The sequence below is a fragment of the Manacus candei genome, unplaced genomic scaffold, assembly GCF_025592945.1.
Source record: "Manacus candei isolate 608988 ecotype Guabito, Panama unplaced genomic scaffold, ASM2559294v1 h1tg000014l, whole genome shotgun sequence".
In the NCBI taxonomy this organism is placed as follows: Eukaryota; Metazoa; Chordata; class Aves; order Passeriformes; family Pipridae; genus Manacus; species Manacus candei.
This window is the reverse complement of record NW_026138062.1, coordinates 47,245,538-47,257,686: the sequence shown is the minus strand read 5'-3', so window position 1 is coordinate 47,257,686 and position 12,149 is coordinate 47,245,538. Positions and strand designations below refer to the sequence as shown.

Genomic DNA, 12,149 nt, shown 5'->3' with positions numbered 1-12,149 from the left:
GCGCCGCCGCTCATTGTGCTCCGCTGGTGCCGCCTCCGCTGGACACGGCGGGGAGGACCCGCTCCCGCTACATTCCCGACCGGGGCCGCCCTGCTCTTACTCCTGCACCGTCCGGGGCGCGCTGCCCTGCTCTTGCACCGCTCGGGGGGGGCTGCCCTGCTCTTGCACCGCTCGGGGGGGGCTACCCTGCACAGCACCGTGGGCGGCCCTGCCCTTATCCCCGGAGAGGGCTGATTTGAGCCGAGCCCCGCTGCTCCTATCCTGGGGATCCTGGCCCGAGGGTGGCTCGGCACCATCCCGAGGGGCTGCGCTGCTCGGGGAGTGAGCACCCATTCCCGAGCGGGACTGCCTTGCGCCTAAGCCCGCTGCGCCCATCCCGGAGAGCTGCCCTGCGCCGGGTGGGTGGCTAGCACCTATCCCAGAGGGAGCGGGCTGCCGTGCGCCCATCCCTGGGGGCAGCACCTACCACGGGAGTGCGGGGACTGCAGCGCGCCCAGCCCCGCTATCCCCGCCGCGGGGCGGCCCCGGGCTGCCGCTTCTCCCGTCGCCGGTGACCGGCTCCTGGCTCCCACCTCGTTTCATGTTTGTGGATAGGGAGGAAAAATCCCAAACCAGGTTAGTTCTGCGCTCCTCTTCTCTTTTTTGTGTGTGTTTTTCCTTCTCCTTTTACCCCCTCCCCGCCAGGCCCCTGTCTCCGTATGCGCTTCCTCGCACTGTGTGTTCCCCAGCGGGGAGCAGCGCTGCCGAGCGGGGCTGCGCTGTCTGTCCCTGGCTCTGCTGGAAAAGGAGGAACGGGGGAGAAGGAAGGGGAAAGACCCCTAGCGCCCTAAATAGGGTCATCCCTGGGAGATGAGTGCCCCTCGCCGCCTTTCGGGCCCGGTGGCAGCCCCCGGGAAACTCCCGCAACTCCGGAATGCTCCGGGCACACCAAAGCGGCGCGGTCCCGAACCGGGGACACCGGCGGGGAACCCTGTCTTATTTGTCTCCTGCACTGGATAACAGCGGAAAATAAGATGGATTTTGAATTGCTATCGCTAAGCCTTGCTAAGTCTGAGAAACCCGGGGCTCCTGGGGATAAAATAAGTACGGGGTGCATTTTAGGATGGTTTTGGGGGCGCTGGTGTGTGCTATCGTGTGGCTTCAGTGTTTTGACACCTCTATGCCTCCCCTCTTTCAGGGAAATGGGGGAGATTTGAATCCAACTGGCTCTCAATCCTGGCTGTTTGCAACTGTCCAGCTTTCTTTTCCAAGTCACATAATGAGTTTGTGTCTTAAAAATTGTCAATTGGACAGCCTGATGGTATATTTCAACTTCCAAACTACTACTCTGACCTTTTTCACTTTTATCATATATACAAGAAATGCCTGTATTTTAAACTTTGTAGAAAGTCTGTAGTCCAGCAGAGCTTTGTTTTACTGTGCCTTTTTGTTTTTTTCCTTGTTCCTTGCTGTTTGTGAGGTGTAGTTCAGATCTTTACTTGAACAATGCTAAGATATTAGAGTAATATACTGGATATTTTTTTGTTAATACGTAACGTCAGAAGGTTTTATCCCCTTTTATTACTACATTACTCCTGCAGTTGCTGGTGGACCCCAGATATCCCATTTTGCAGTGGTGACAGGGAAATGTATGCACACAGAGGGGTCCTGCTGGCCTCAAATCTGTCAGCGTTTCTCAGTGCCCTTTAAAGTTAATCCACCCCAAAGCCCACTTGGAGGCTGTTCTGAGAGTAGGAAGAGAGTGTGCAGCTGAGCTGATATTTTTAATTTCCCCCCCCTCCCCCCCGCTGCATATTTGCTTCTGCGCTTCTCTTGTGTAACTGGCACTGTGTGTCCTCTGGCAGGGCTCTCCCTGGAATCGCAGTGCTGGGGAGAGGGTGACATGAGTGCAGTGGGGACAATGAAACTCCCTGTTTGATTTGCTTGAAGTGTTTGTAAACACTGAGGCAGTGTTGGGGTGTCCCTATGCAATGGGTGGCATTTTACAGCTTTCCCTCCTTAAGTGAGATAAACATGCTGCATCCACATCTCCTCCCTGCATTTATTTTATCTGTGTTTTTTCTTTCCTTCCTCTTTATTATTGACTCAAAGGGGAAGAACAACAGCGCGTGCAGGCGTTGCCTTTGGTTGGTCTTTTTTAAACATTTTTATTTCCTGGAATGGTGTTTTCCTCTTTATTTTACAAGGGAGGGAACGGATAATCTAATAGAGGGTTTCCCATCTTGGCTGTAAAAGGAGCAGTTTTATAGCAGTGATTTTGTTAGCCTGGGATAGAAGGCACTGGATATGAAGCGATAACTTGAAAGTGTAGACTGGGAATTGTTCTGGGAAATACTGATACAGAAATTGATGAGAACAAGCAAGGAACCCATGGCCAGGAATTTTGTATTTAAGTAATACAATCTTATATTCTGTTTTCATCTTTCCATGTGTATGTGTCTTTACAAATATGTATTGCTGTTTTGCTCATTTGGGGTGTTTTTTTTTTTCAAAAATTATTACATTTGTTGGATTTAGAAAGATTTGTGACAATGTGTGCTAGCATTTTAAAGTTCTATTATACTATAACACGAGGTGGATTAAAAATGTACCTCAGAAATCTACACTATTATTCAGGTGAAACTTTGCCTTGCAGCAACTGAAATATAGCACATAAAAAGAGACCAAAAGCTGAAAATCACTCTCTAGATAAATGATTGCTGTGAAAAAGTAGAGGTGAGCTAAGGGCCCTTTTCTTGTCCTGCAAAGACCTAAATGCAATGAACGTGTTTACTGTGATTCAAGAAATCCTCAAGATGCCAGTTACTGAAATTGAAGAGAATATCCCAGAAAGACAGCACTAAATATTTCCTCAAGTCTTTTTCCCTAATTTCTTACTAGTGTCCAGTTTCTAAAGGGAGATTCAGGGCAAGGTGGTCTCATGGTCATACTCTGTAGAGTTTTCTTATATTATAGTCCTGTTCTTAATGAAACTGAGTATGATGCCTACGATTGACTTCTTAGTAAAGCCAGAAGTTGCATCTTTGCACATTGGTTTTATCAGCATCACATATTTGCCATGCACTGCATTAAATTGCCCAAAACTGTTGCAGAAAGAGATTTAAGCTGCTCTGGGGTGTTGGGTGTCACCCAACCTCATGTACAGAGGGACCCAACGACTGATGAGATGAGGGGAACTGGGAAGGGCCAGAGCTGGGCCAGATTTGCTGACTTTTAAGCTTAATTTTTTTCTTTGCTCCAGAGGTGAGCTATGAGAGGACAGTGATTTCTGTAGCCTGGAGTTGGGATCTGGCAAGGCAGCTGAAGTTCCTGAAGCAAGAGGTGGATGGCTGAAGGTGGCTCTTCGGGGAGGAACTGAACAGTGCCAAACAGGCATGGGGAGGGAAGGTGAGAATGGGGCAGTGGGAGAAGGGTGTCTGCAAGCAAACGACTTCTGTTTGTCACCTTACTGTGAGAGAGCTTTCCTCTGTTGGCAGATCTATGCTGTGTGCTTCCTGTCTTCCCAGCCCCAGCTACAGGTGGTCGGTATTGCTCACTGCTTGAGCTGCAGTGTTGTGACTCTCTGATTGAAGCTGTAGAGAGCTCTTGGTTTCAGCTCTGGAGCTGCTCTTGTTTTGTCCTCAGTGGGATGGCCAAGCTGGCATCCATCAACTGGCAAATTGAGGTGCTTGCTCTAAGTTTTGTGGTGTGTCCCAGATAGGTGTATCTGCAGCTGATTTTTTGTGGGAGTGATAGATTTGTTGGCATTTTCTTATGGTTACATAAAATGTAGCCAACAAAGAGATTATAGTACCTGGGAACTAGATCAATTCCTTTTCTAATTTTAAAGCATATTATCTTTTTTTTAGGACAGGATCAGCAGTTTGAGTGCAAACCTTGTTCTTGGTGAGTACAGAAAGAGGAGTGGGGAATGTGCTAGGAGCTAGTTCATGCATATTGTCAAATAACCACCCAGGCAGTGTGAAAATTCAAGAAATTCATTGCAACTATGTGGCTGGCATGACAGGAGTGTGGAAAGTAGCACAGGATGGGCATACCTTGCAGTGACAAAGCTGTTTAGATATTGATGCTTGTATGGATGTTTGTCAAACTTTGTAACAGAAGATTTAGGAGACAGTAAAATCATCACCTGTATTATGAATAGGTTTCTGACACCAAAAACATCATCTCGGTTGGAGAACTCTTGGGGCAGAGATGCTCAGCAACAGCCCTGCTTTGGCTGGAGGACAGATGAGATGACCTAAGGCAGTGTTTTGATTGACTCTCTACTTTCCACAATTTCATTTTGCAGCAAGCCATTTAGCTTCCTGCTCCCCCCCCAGAGTGATTCTGTCAATAACTAACTAAATTCTCATTTTAGTTTTAATGGCTCTCTTAGAGTAGGAAAGAAGTGATCTGTCATGTTTGCCATGTAATTCTGGTTGGTCTGTGCATAAACTGTGAATTTAAAGGGGGGGGCAGGGTGAGGTGAGTCAAATATTCCTCAGATGCTAATATGTTGAAATAATTAGGGCACAACAAGGATAAACTTGTCCCTTAAAATCATTGTCAGGATTTAAACAGAGTCAAGACCACATTGAAGTCTGTTGCTATTACAGTAGTTTCATAACTAATCTGTGCTATTAAACATTGTCCCTGCATAAGGTATTAGTGAGATTTGTGTTATAATGTCATTTGATTTCACCTTGCATAGATAAAAATAATTAGGGAGCTTTGTTGCTTTGAGCTGAGGATGGATATTTAGGTTGTGAACAGCTTGAGACTCAATTGCTATTTGTCATCTCGCCTCGCCTGGAGTAACTGCCTCTTGCTACACTGCAGAGGTGTGCACTCTTCCCTAATATACTTAAGGCAAAATTTAAACCTATTTAAAACCTATTTAAACTAACCTAGCTATTAGTTTCCTGAGATAATTAGGGAATACTTGTACAAACAGAGGAGAAAATCTTCAGTAAAGTCTAACGGAAATCTGCTTCTGTCCTTTTAAACATCACAGGATACCTTGTTTATATTCTTTCCTTTTAGCAGAAATGCTTTCTTTTAGGTTCTGCTGAACTACAAGTTAACTGTAACCTTTAAGTATCTGAATAGTGTTTTCCTTTAGACCTTGAAAAGAGTAATGAGAAAAGGAAAGAGAGAAGAGGAAGTGGAGGAAAAGCTATGCTGGCATGAAAAAAGATGAGCTTGCACATGGTTTCTCAAAAGCGTGTATCCTGCAGGCTGAATTTAAAGGGAAAAAAGAAAAAAGGTGTTAGAGATGCCAAAGTGTACAGAAGTCTGTCCTGCTAAAGATGCTGTCCATGGAGGGAGGGACTTCATGCAGGACCCTGGCAGCCCAACCCACTGCTGCACTGTTCTACTTCTCCTCTGCAATGAAGGTACTGAAACTCTGCTTTTTTGATTAAGCAAAAAGCCAGTTACTCAAAGGGCAGTGTGTGTGCATTTAAAGTGGGAGTATTTCTTCATATAAATCCAGGCTGTTGTTTGCAAAAAAGAATTGTCAAGGAACTACCATCCTGTAGGCTGGTGCTGAGCCTTGATGCCAATTTGCTGGGAACAGTGCAGAAAATTAATCTGTGTGTGAGAGTCTTGCATCCCACAGTAGCAATCATTTGCATGTGCTTTCTGGAGTATTTTGGACAGAACCCCTCACATCCAAAAACAGGAGCTTTCATTGCTTTGGCAGGGGGGATCACCCCCTTACCTGGCTGTGGAAGGATGGGATCCCTCTCCAGAGTAATCAAGTAGTTAGGATAGTTTTAGTTGGAAGGAACCTAAAAAGATCATCTTGACCAACTGTGTCTTGAATATTTACAGGCTTGGGCTATTACCTGCCTCTCTAAGAAGTTTGCTGCAGTGTTTTACCGCTCTCTTGGTAAAGAAATGCTTCCTTCTGTTCAGTCTGAATCTCCCTTGGTGCGGCTTTGAACCATTCCCACATGTCCTATCACTGAATCCCAGGATAAAGAGATCAGCACCTCCCTCTCCACTTCCACTCCTCAGGAAGCTGCAAGGAGCAATGAGTTCACCCCTTTTCTTCAAACCAGACAAATCCAAAACCTTAGCTGTTCCTCACAGGGCATGTCTTCCAGCCCTGACAAAGATGTATGGGGTTATATGGAATGTTTCACTACTCAGTGGGATGTTGCCACTGAGATAGCACCAGCTCAAGGGGAACTGCTAATGTCCTTATTCCCACCCACTTTCTCCCTTCTTGTTTTCCATCTACCTAAGCCTCTCCTTGCTCCAGTGCAATCACCCCACCTCCCCTTCCTCCTCTGCTCTTCTTCTGTCTAGTGATGTTCAGCAGTAACCTTTAAGAGCTTGGATAGCCCCAGACTACAAATGAATCTGAGAAATGGGTATAAAGGGAGACTTAGCTGAAGAGGATGTGATGCCAATAGGAAACAGGTTATTAAAGATGCTGAGTAGAATAATGTGTATCTGGTTAGTAGATCACCCCACCTATGCGCGCTCTTCCCTGAGACAGATGAAACTTAAGGCACAGGAGCTTGTCAAACCCTCCTGTCTTTTCAGTGGTCATTCTTTTGCTATAAATACCCATTCATCCATAAATACAAAAGAGACGGGAGATCTAGAAAAATCTATCCTCCAGAAAAAATCCTGGATCCATGTTCAGGATGTAGATCATGAGCTGAGACATGAACACCAGCGTTCAGATCTACGACCAATCAAAGAACAACTGAAAGGGATTGCCAGGATTAGAAAAGAGATTTGGGGTTTGCTATGTTGCAAAGAGTACTTTCAGTAATGAAAAGCTGACTTGAAAAATTATCATTAGCACTTCTCTGTGATTTAAATTTCATTGCCTGAACTCAGAGAAATGGAGGATAGATCAGTCAAGGCTTTTTATCTAACAAGGTTCTAAAGGAAGCCAGATTCATGTCTAATTAGTGAGAAGTTCTTCATGGTGCCATCTCTTAAGCTTCCAGGGGCTAACATGTGGTGTTTTCCTGACAGTCGTGGTTGCAGCATGGGAATATTTACCTAAAATAACACCCTTAATTAAAAACGTGGTTACACAACCTTGTATAACCTGAATTATTGACCTCAAGAAATCCTGTAAAGGGTGTTCATGCTCTGCAGTCCTGTTGCTTTCTGATGGTGGAAGAAGTTTTAAATTCTATCTTCTCCAACACTGGAGATTCAAGCTTTATTCTAATGGCTACTGAACTTGATTAACTGAGAGAGGGGACAACTGCCACTTGGAAAAATAATCATTTTTTTAATTGTTCTTTCTTTATAGCTATTTACACAAATACCTGAAAAGTAAATGTAGGCTTGAAAAAGCTTTTCTGGCTCATTTGGTCTCCCTGCTAGTCCTCTGGAGACATCAGATTATTCCATCCTGAGACAAGTAATCTTTAGATGTGAGAATCAGGTAGCCTGAAATTGCTGTGGGGCTGTCAGTTCATTTTTGCATATGAGGAAGAAGATTAAGAGAAGTAACATTAGCCTTTTTATTCTTGCATCTCCCTCGAAGTTCATGGTGCAGTGTGTCCTGTGGAGAAAAGGTATTAACTCGGATAAACCTGCAGTAATGAGTCTAATTAAACCCCAGCAAAGATTGAAGAAATCTCTAACTCTCACAAAAGGGTAAGGGCATATTTTGGATTTCTGTATGTCTCTTGGCTGCTGAGGACTTTGAAATGGCTGATTTCAGGATCAGATTCTGCGTGTGGTTGACTGCAGATGTAGAGGCAAGTTCAGCCTCTGTGATGATAGGTTTGGGCTCTGCTCTTCTCTGTAATCCCACTTTCCATGGCATAATTACAGAAAGTGCTTTCACTCTAAAGGAAATGTTTTAACATAGTTTGCAGCTAATTCCATGTTTTCTATCTGAAATACACTCAAGTGCAGCGAGTGTCTGCACCATTGCAATTACTCCAGCCTTTTGAGCAAGAGGTGTTCTCCTGTCTGTAACCACCAGAAGACAGAAGATTGTAGTACTCTCTAATTTCTCACATATCTGAAAATATAAAAATCCTCACAGTAAATATTTGCTCTTGAGAACATTAGATAGTTGTGGGGGGATCCTTGAACAACGTTGGCTCTATTAAAAAAAAATAGTTGTGTAAAGACTGTATCCATGTACCAGCAGCTTGAAACTGCAGAAACAGAGTTGGTGCCTGATTTCTCTATTGCATTTATCCTTGTTCTGAACAATTTGTTCCTTCTAAAAAGGGAACTGTGCCCATTTTCTTCAACTCAGCAGTATTCACATTTCTAAAATGTGGTAGTAGCATTTTGCTTGGATTGATGTGTTTGTGTGCACATAGAAAATCCCCAAAAAATGCAGGTTTCTGTTAACTCTTTACTTTCAGCAGGTAAATGGGAAATCTAAAGTTGAGCTCTTAACTCCATGTTGTTAGATTCCTGCTCGATCTATTTAGGAGAGAGAGGCATGAGTGTTAGACACTGCTGGAAACTGCTTTGTGGGATCTGTAGGAATGAAGACTCCTCTTGTGTTGTGACCTGCTATTGGTATGCCCTGACCATCTCATGTAGGGATATAGTGTATGTTCAAACAAAGAAACAAACAGTGTCTTTTAGCAGTCACTAACCCCAAATTCTGAAGTATTTTGCTTCCCTCTCCCCCCCGCAATTGGAAAACAAACTTAAATATATCCATATTGTTATCCTGAGGTACTTCTCAGTATTTCCATTATGTTTGTAAAGGATTTTTGCTAATGTAGAGTGTTTCCCTCTACTAGGAAATCTTTCTTTCCTTTAAGTAGCACTTCTGTTTCCACGGTTCTGCAGGAAACCTCTGTCTTGGTGCACTCCCAGATGGCTGTGCAGGTCACTGGTCTCTATGTGTCACTAGGAAGCACTGACATAATGGTCTTCAAAAGCATGGCCTGTGAGAAGTGTCTGCTGGGTCATGTTGGATATCGCTGTGCTGGAGATACTTGAGATTTCTCTGTCCTGTGCCATTATACATGGTTATTATGGACCATTCCTAAGCTTTCTACTGCAGATGCGAATGTAGTATGGGTAATTTTTAAAGCTCCTTCTCAAGCTGATGCATGGCCAGAGATGTGTGCTTCCATCATTAGTAACTTCACACTGGTCATTGTGAATGTTCAGACTTTTGTCAAGGGCCATCTCACTTATATCAGGATTGTCGCTAACCTGCTGTGCCTCTGGATTGGAAAACTGCTTGGATAAGTCAGTCTTAAAATTAATCTTTTTGCTAGGTTAACTTTTTGGGATAGTGTCCCTAGGCTGATTCAATGTGGGTGGTTAGCTGGTATTTAATAATAATAAATAAAGGCATCTTTAAAACAAATCCTCTGTAGTTAGAAATTCACAACTGAAGAAATTCAAAATAAATTGAGTATTGATTTGCACAATGAAATAACCAAAGAAAACATTCATTGTGGGCTGAGGCTATTTCTGTTAGAATAAAGGAAGCTGATTCTGAAATAAATACTAAATCAAGTATCTCATTAAAATCTGCAGTTTTACAAAAGCTGTTGCCACAGGAAGGAAGACCCTAGTGTGAATTATTGTTTTACTGCAGCTGTCAGTCATTGCAGCGTGAACATGTTGCACCAATTTGTAAAGTAGCCACTAGTAACCAGGTCATCCTGCTTAAATGTCAAACGTCTTACTGGAAAATGTGTGAAACTACATAAAAACTCTTTCCATCTTGTTAGCACATCTTTCACAGTATTTCTCATTTTGCTTGATGACATCAGTTCTTGAAGATACAGAGGAAGGTTTTAAAAATACCTCCTGGGCAATGCTGGGTGATGCTTAGCTAATGAATTTATTGATGTTTGTCTGATATTCTGGAGGGTTAGTCCACTTCCTCTGATGCAGTTTTTGAGTCATCACTCTCTTTATAACTGTTCCTGTATTTTATGTGTAGATTGGATTTCATTATCCTTGATAAAGTCTTTGAGATAGAACTTCTATCTGTTACTCCCTACTTTCTCCAGTGAGAATCTGCAGTTCTCTGCAGTCTGTAGGTGTTACTGTAATGTGAGTAACCAGTGCTGTAACTTGGGTGGGAATAGCCATTAGTGATTTTAGGGAATGACAGTCTCCTTAATTTCACTGCAAATCCATCTGTATAATTTACAGTTTCGTCTAGAATTACATATTTTGTATTTTGAAGGCAAGACAACTGAATTCTGCATCTGTTTTGTGTTTACAGGCAAGCCCTTTCTAAACTTTGTTTCTTGGTTGCCTCCATCTGTAAAATGGAGATAACCTCAGAGGGATGCCTTGAATATTCATCAGTGATTTATTGTATGCTACTGAAGAGAAGTGTTACCAGCAATGCTAATGAAGTTTATTACTCAGCCCCTCTGCTGCACATTGATTGATATTTCAAAGATCTGCAGTCTCCACAGTGAGTGCTAGCAAATTCTTAACTGGACTTAACTTGGAGATGACACTAATAACTTCGATTTACATGAGGCTCTTCCTTTGGAAGAGCTCCAAAGAATTTTATAAACTGTAATGCAAGCCATAGTGTAAATATTGCCTTAGCAGCCACCAGCTATCAGGGAGTTCCTGTGTGATGGATATTGCAGTGCAGCTGGCAGCTGTACGTGAGAAGATAGCAAGGAAGAAAAGTAATTCTGCAGGTGGTGGAGGTGACACAGGGAGGGAAATAAGAAAACAAACAGACACTACCTGAATTGTGATTTTTTTGTTTGTTTGTTTTTTGTTTTTTAACCATTGATGTGATTGATTCTTATAGATCAAGTGACTCTCTTGTGAAACATGGCATTTTTGTTGTAGTCTCACGGTGTTGTGATATTGGTTCAATTCCAGTCAAGCAGAAAGAGCTGTGCTAGCAACAGGGTGTTTTTTCTTGCAGAGCTTGTTTGTTTCTGGATGTCTTAATTCAAATACTGGGATGGAACAATGTGATTTCAGCGGTTCCTCAGGCTGGTATAGCTGGCTGTGTAAAGTCTTCCTCTAATGGAGGCAAGAGGCACAGCTGCTTGGAGTTTGCCCTGTACATCAAAAAGACTGGAAGGCATACCCCAGATAACTTACTCTGAAGCTGAAGTCCCATTAACCCTAAATTCTCTCAGAAAGTGTAAATAGTTTTGCAAAGATGTTGGCTTAGAATTTGTTCTGTTTGGTTGGGTTTGTTCACTGAATGGTGGAGCCTTGGCTTCTGCCCTGAATCATAGGCACCTAAGTTGCATTGTCTAAATAACATTGTTGTTATTTTAGGTCCCAGACACCATCACTGGAGGGAGATGGCAGATTCAGAAGTGCTCAGAGATGTTTGTCTCAGATGTTTGGTAGGGAAGCCAGACCTTGTATAAGACTAACTTGGACATTTTGGTGAATTCCTCAAAGGCAGGTAAGACAAATCAGTGCCACTGGGTACAGTGTAATCTGCCAGAGCAGTTAGTGCTTTAATAGACTAGACACAGGTGTCAGGGTGTCAGATCACTTAGTAATAAAGAGAATCATCAGTTTTTGTGTCCCATGCAGGAGCATCTGTTTTGGAAAGGTTTTGAGCACTTTGAACTCTGATTGCTGAGCGCTGAATCTTCAAGGGCTCAGAAGCACTAGACAGAGGTTCAGAAACTGGATAACGTAAAATACATAGTTACAATTGGAAGCTATGATAGGAATATCTGGATAAGAAATGCATGGCTGCTAAGTGTGCTCTTGATGGGCAGCACTGTTGTGAAGAACCAGCCAGTTGCAACCAAACAAAAAATGTCAAGGGCAGAGATCAGCCCACTTAGAGGTCAGTGACAGTGTGGATTTTGATTTTCGGCTCATCGCAGCTGCCTGGTGATCAAAAGAATTGTAGAAATTATGTTGTCTTTGTAATTTTGCTGAAACACTGTTTCCTTTGGTAACTTTTGAGCCTGTTGGTCAGGCTAGATGATTCCAAAAGCTTGTTTTCCTAAGAAAACAGGGTTAAAGTGTGTATAAAGTTTTAAGGGGCAGGGAGCTTGTTGAATTCAGATGCTTGTTTGGCAATGCTCATCCAATGCTTGCCTGGCATGGAGAAGAGGTTTCACTGCATCATCTTTAGGCTTGGTCTGGGCAAATGAGTATTTCTGTTTGTAGCACCTAATGGAGACCTCAGCAGTCAATAGGGCACAGTTTGTGGCTTGGCTTCCTGCCTGGCTGTGTGC

At 43.3% G+C, this 12,149-nt stretch overlaps 1 protein-coding gene across 4 annotated transcripts in view; it reads left to right on the top strand.

Annotated features, from left to right (window-relative positions):
* Window positions 1-34: 34 nt before the first annotated feature.
* Window positions 35-12,149, top strand: part of RAB30 (RAB30, member RAS oncogene family) — a 48,883-nt gene continuing 36,768 nt past the window's right edge. The window contains exons 1-3 of one of the 4 annotated variants that reach the window (XM_051779292.1): window positions 35-615; window positions 3,242-3,387; window positions 3,849-3,885. The gene's annotated coding sequence lies outside the window, so the exon portion shown is untranslated. Of the gene's footprint in view, window positions 616-3,241; window positions 3,388-3,848; window positions 3,886-11,230; window positions 11,357-12,149 lie in introns of those variants that run through there. The other 3 variants (XM_051779293.1, XM_051779295.1, XM_051779294.1) reach the window with 3 other exon arrangements.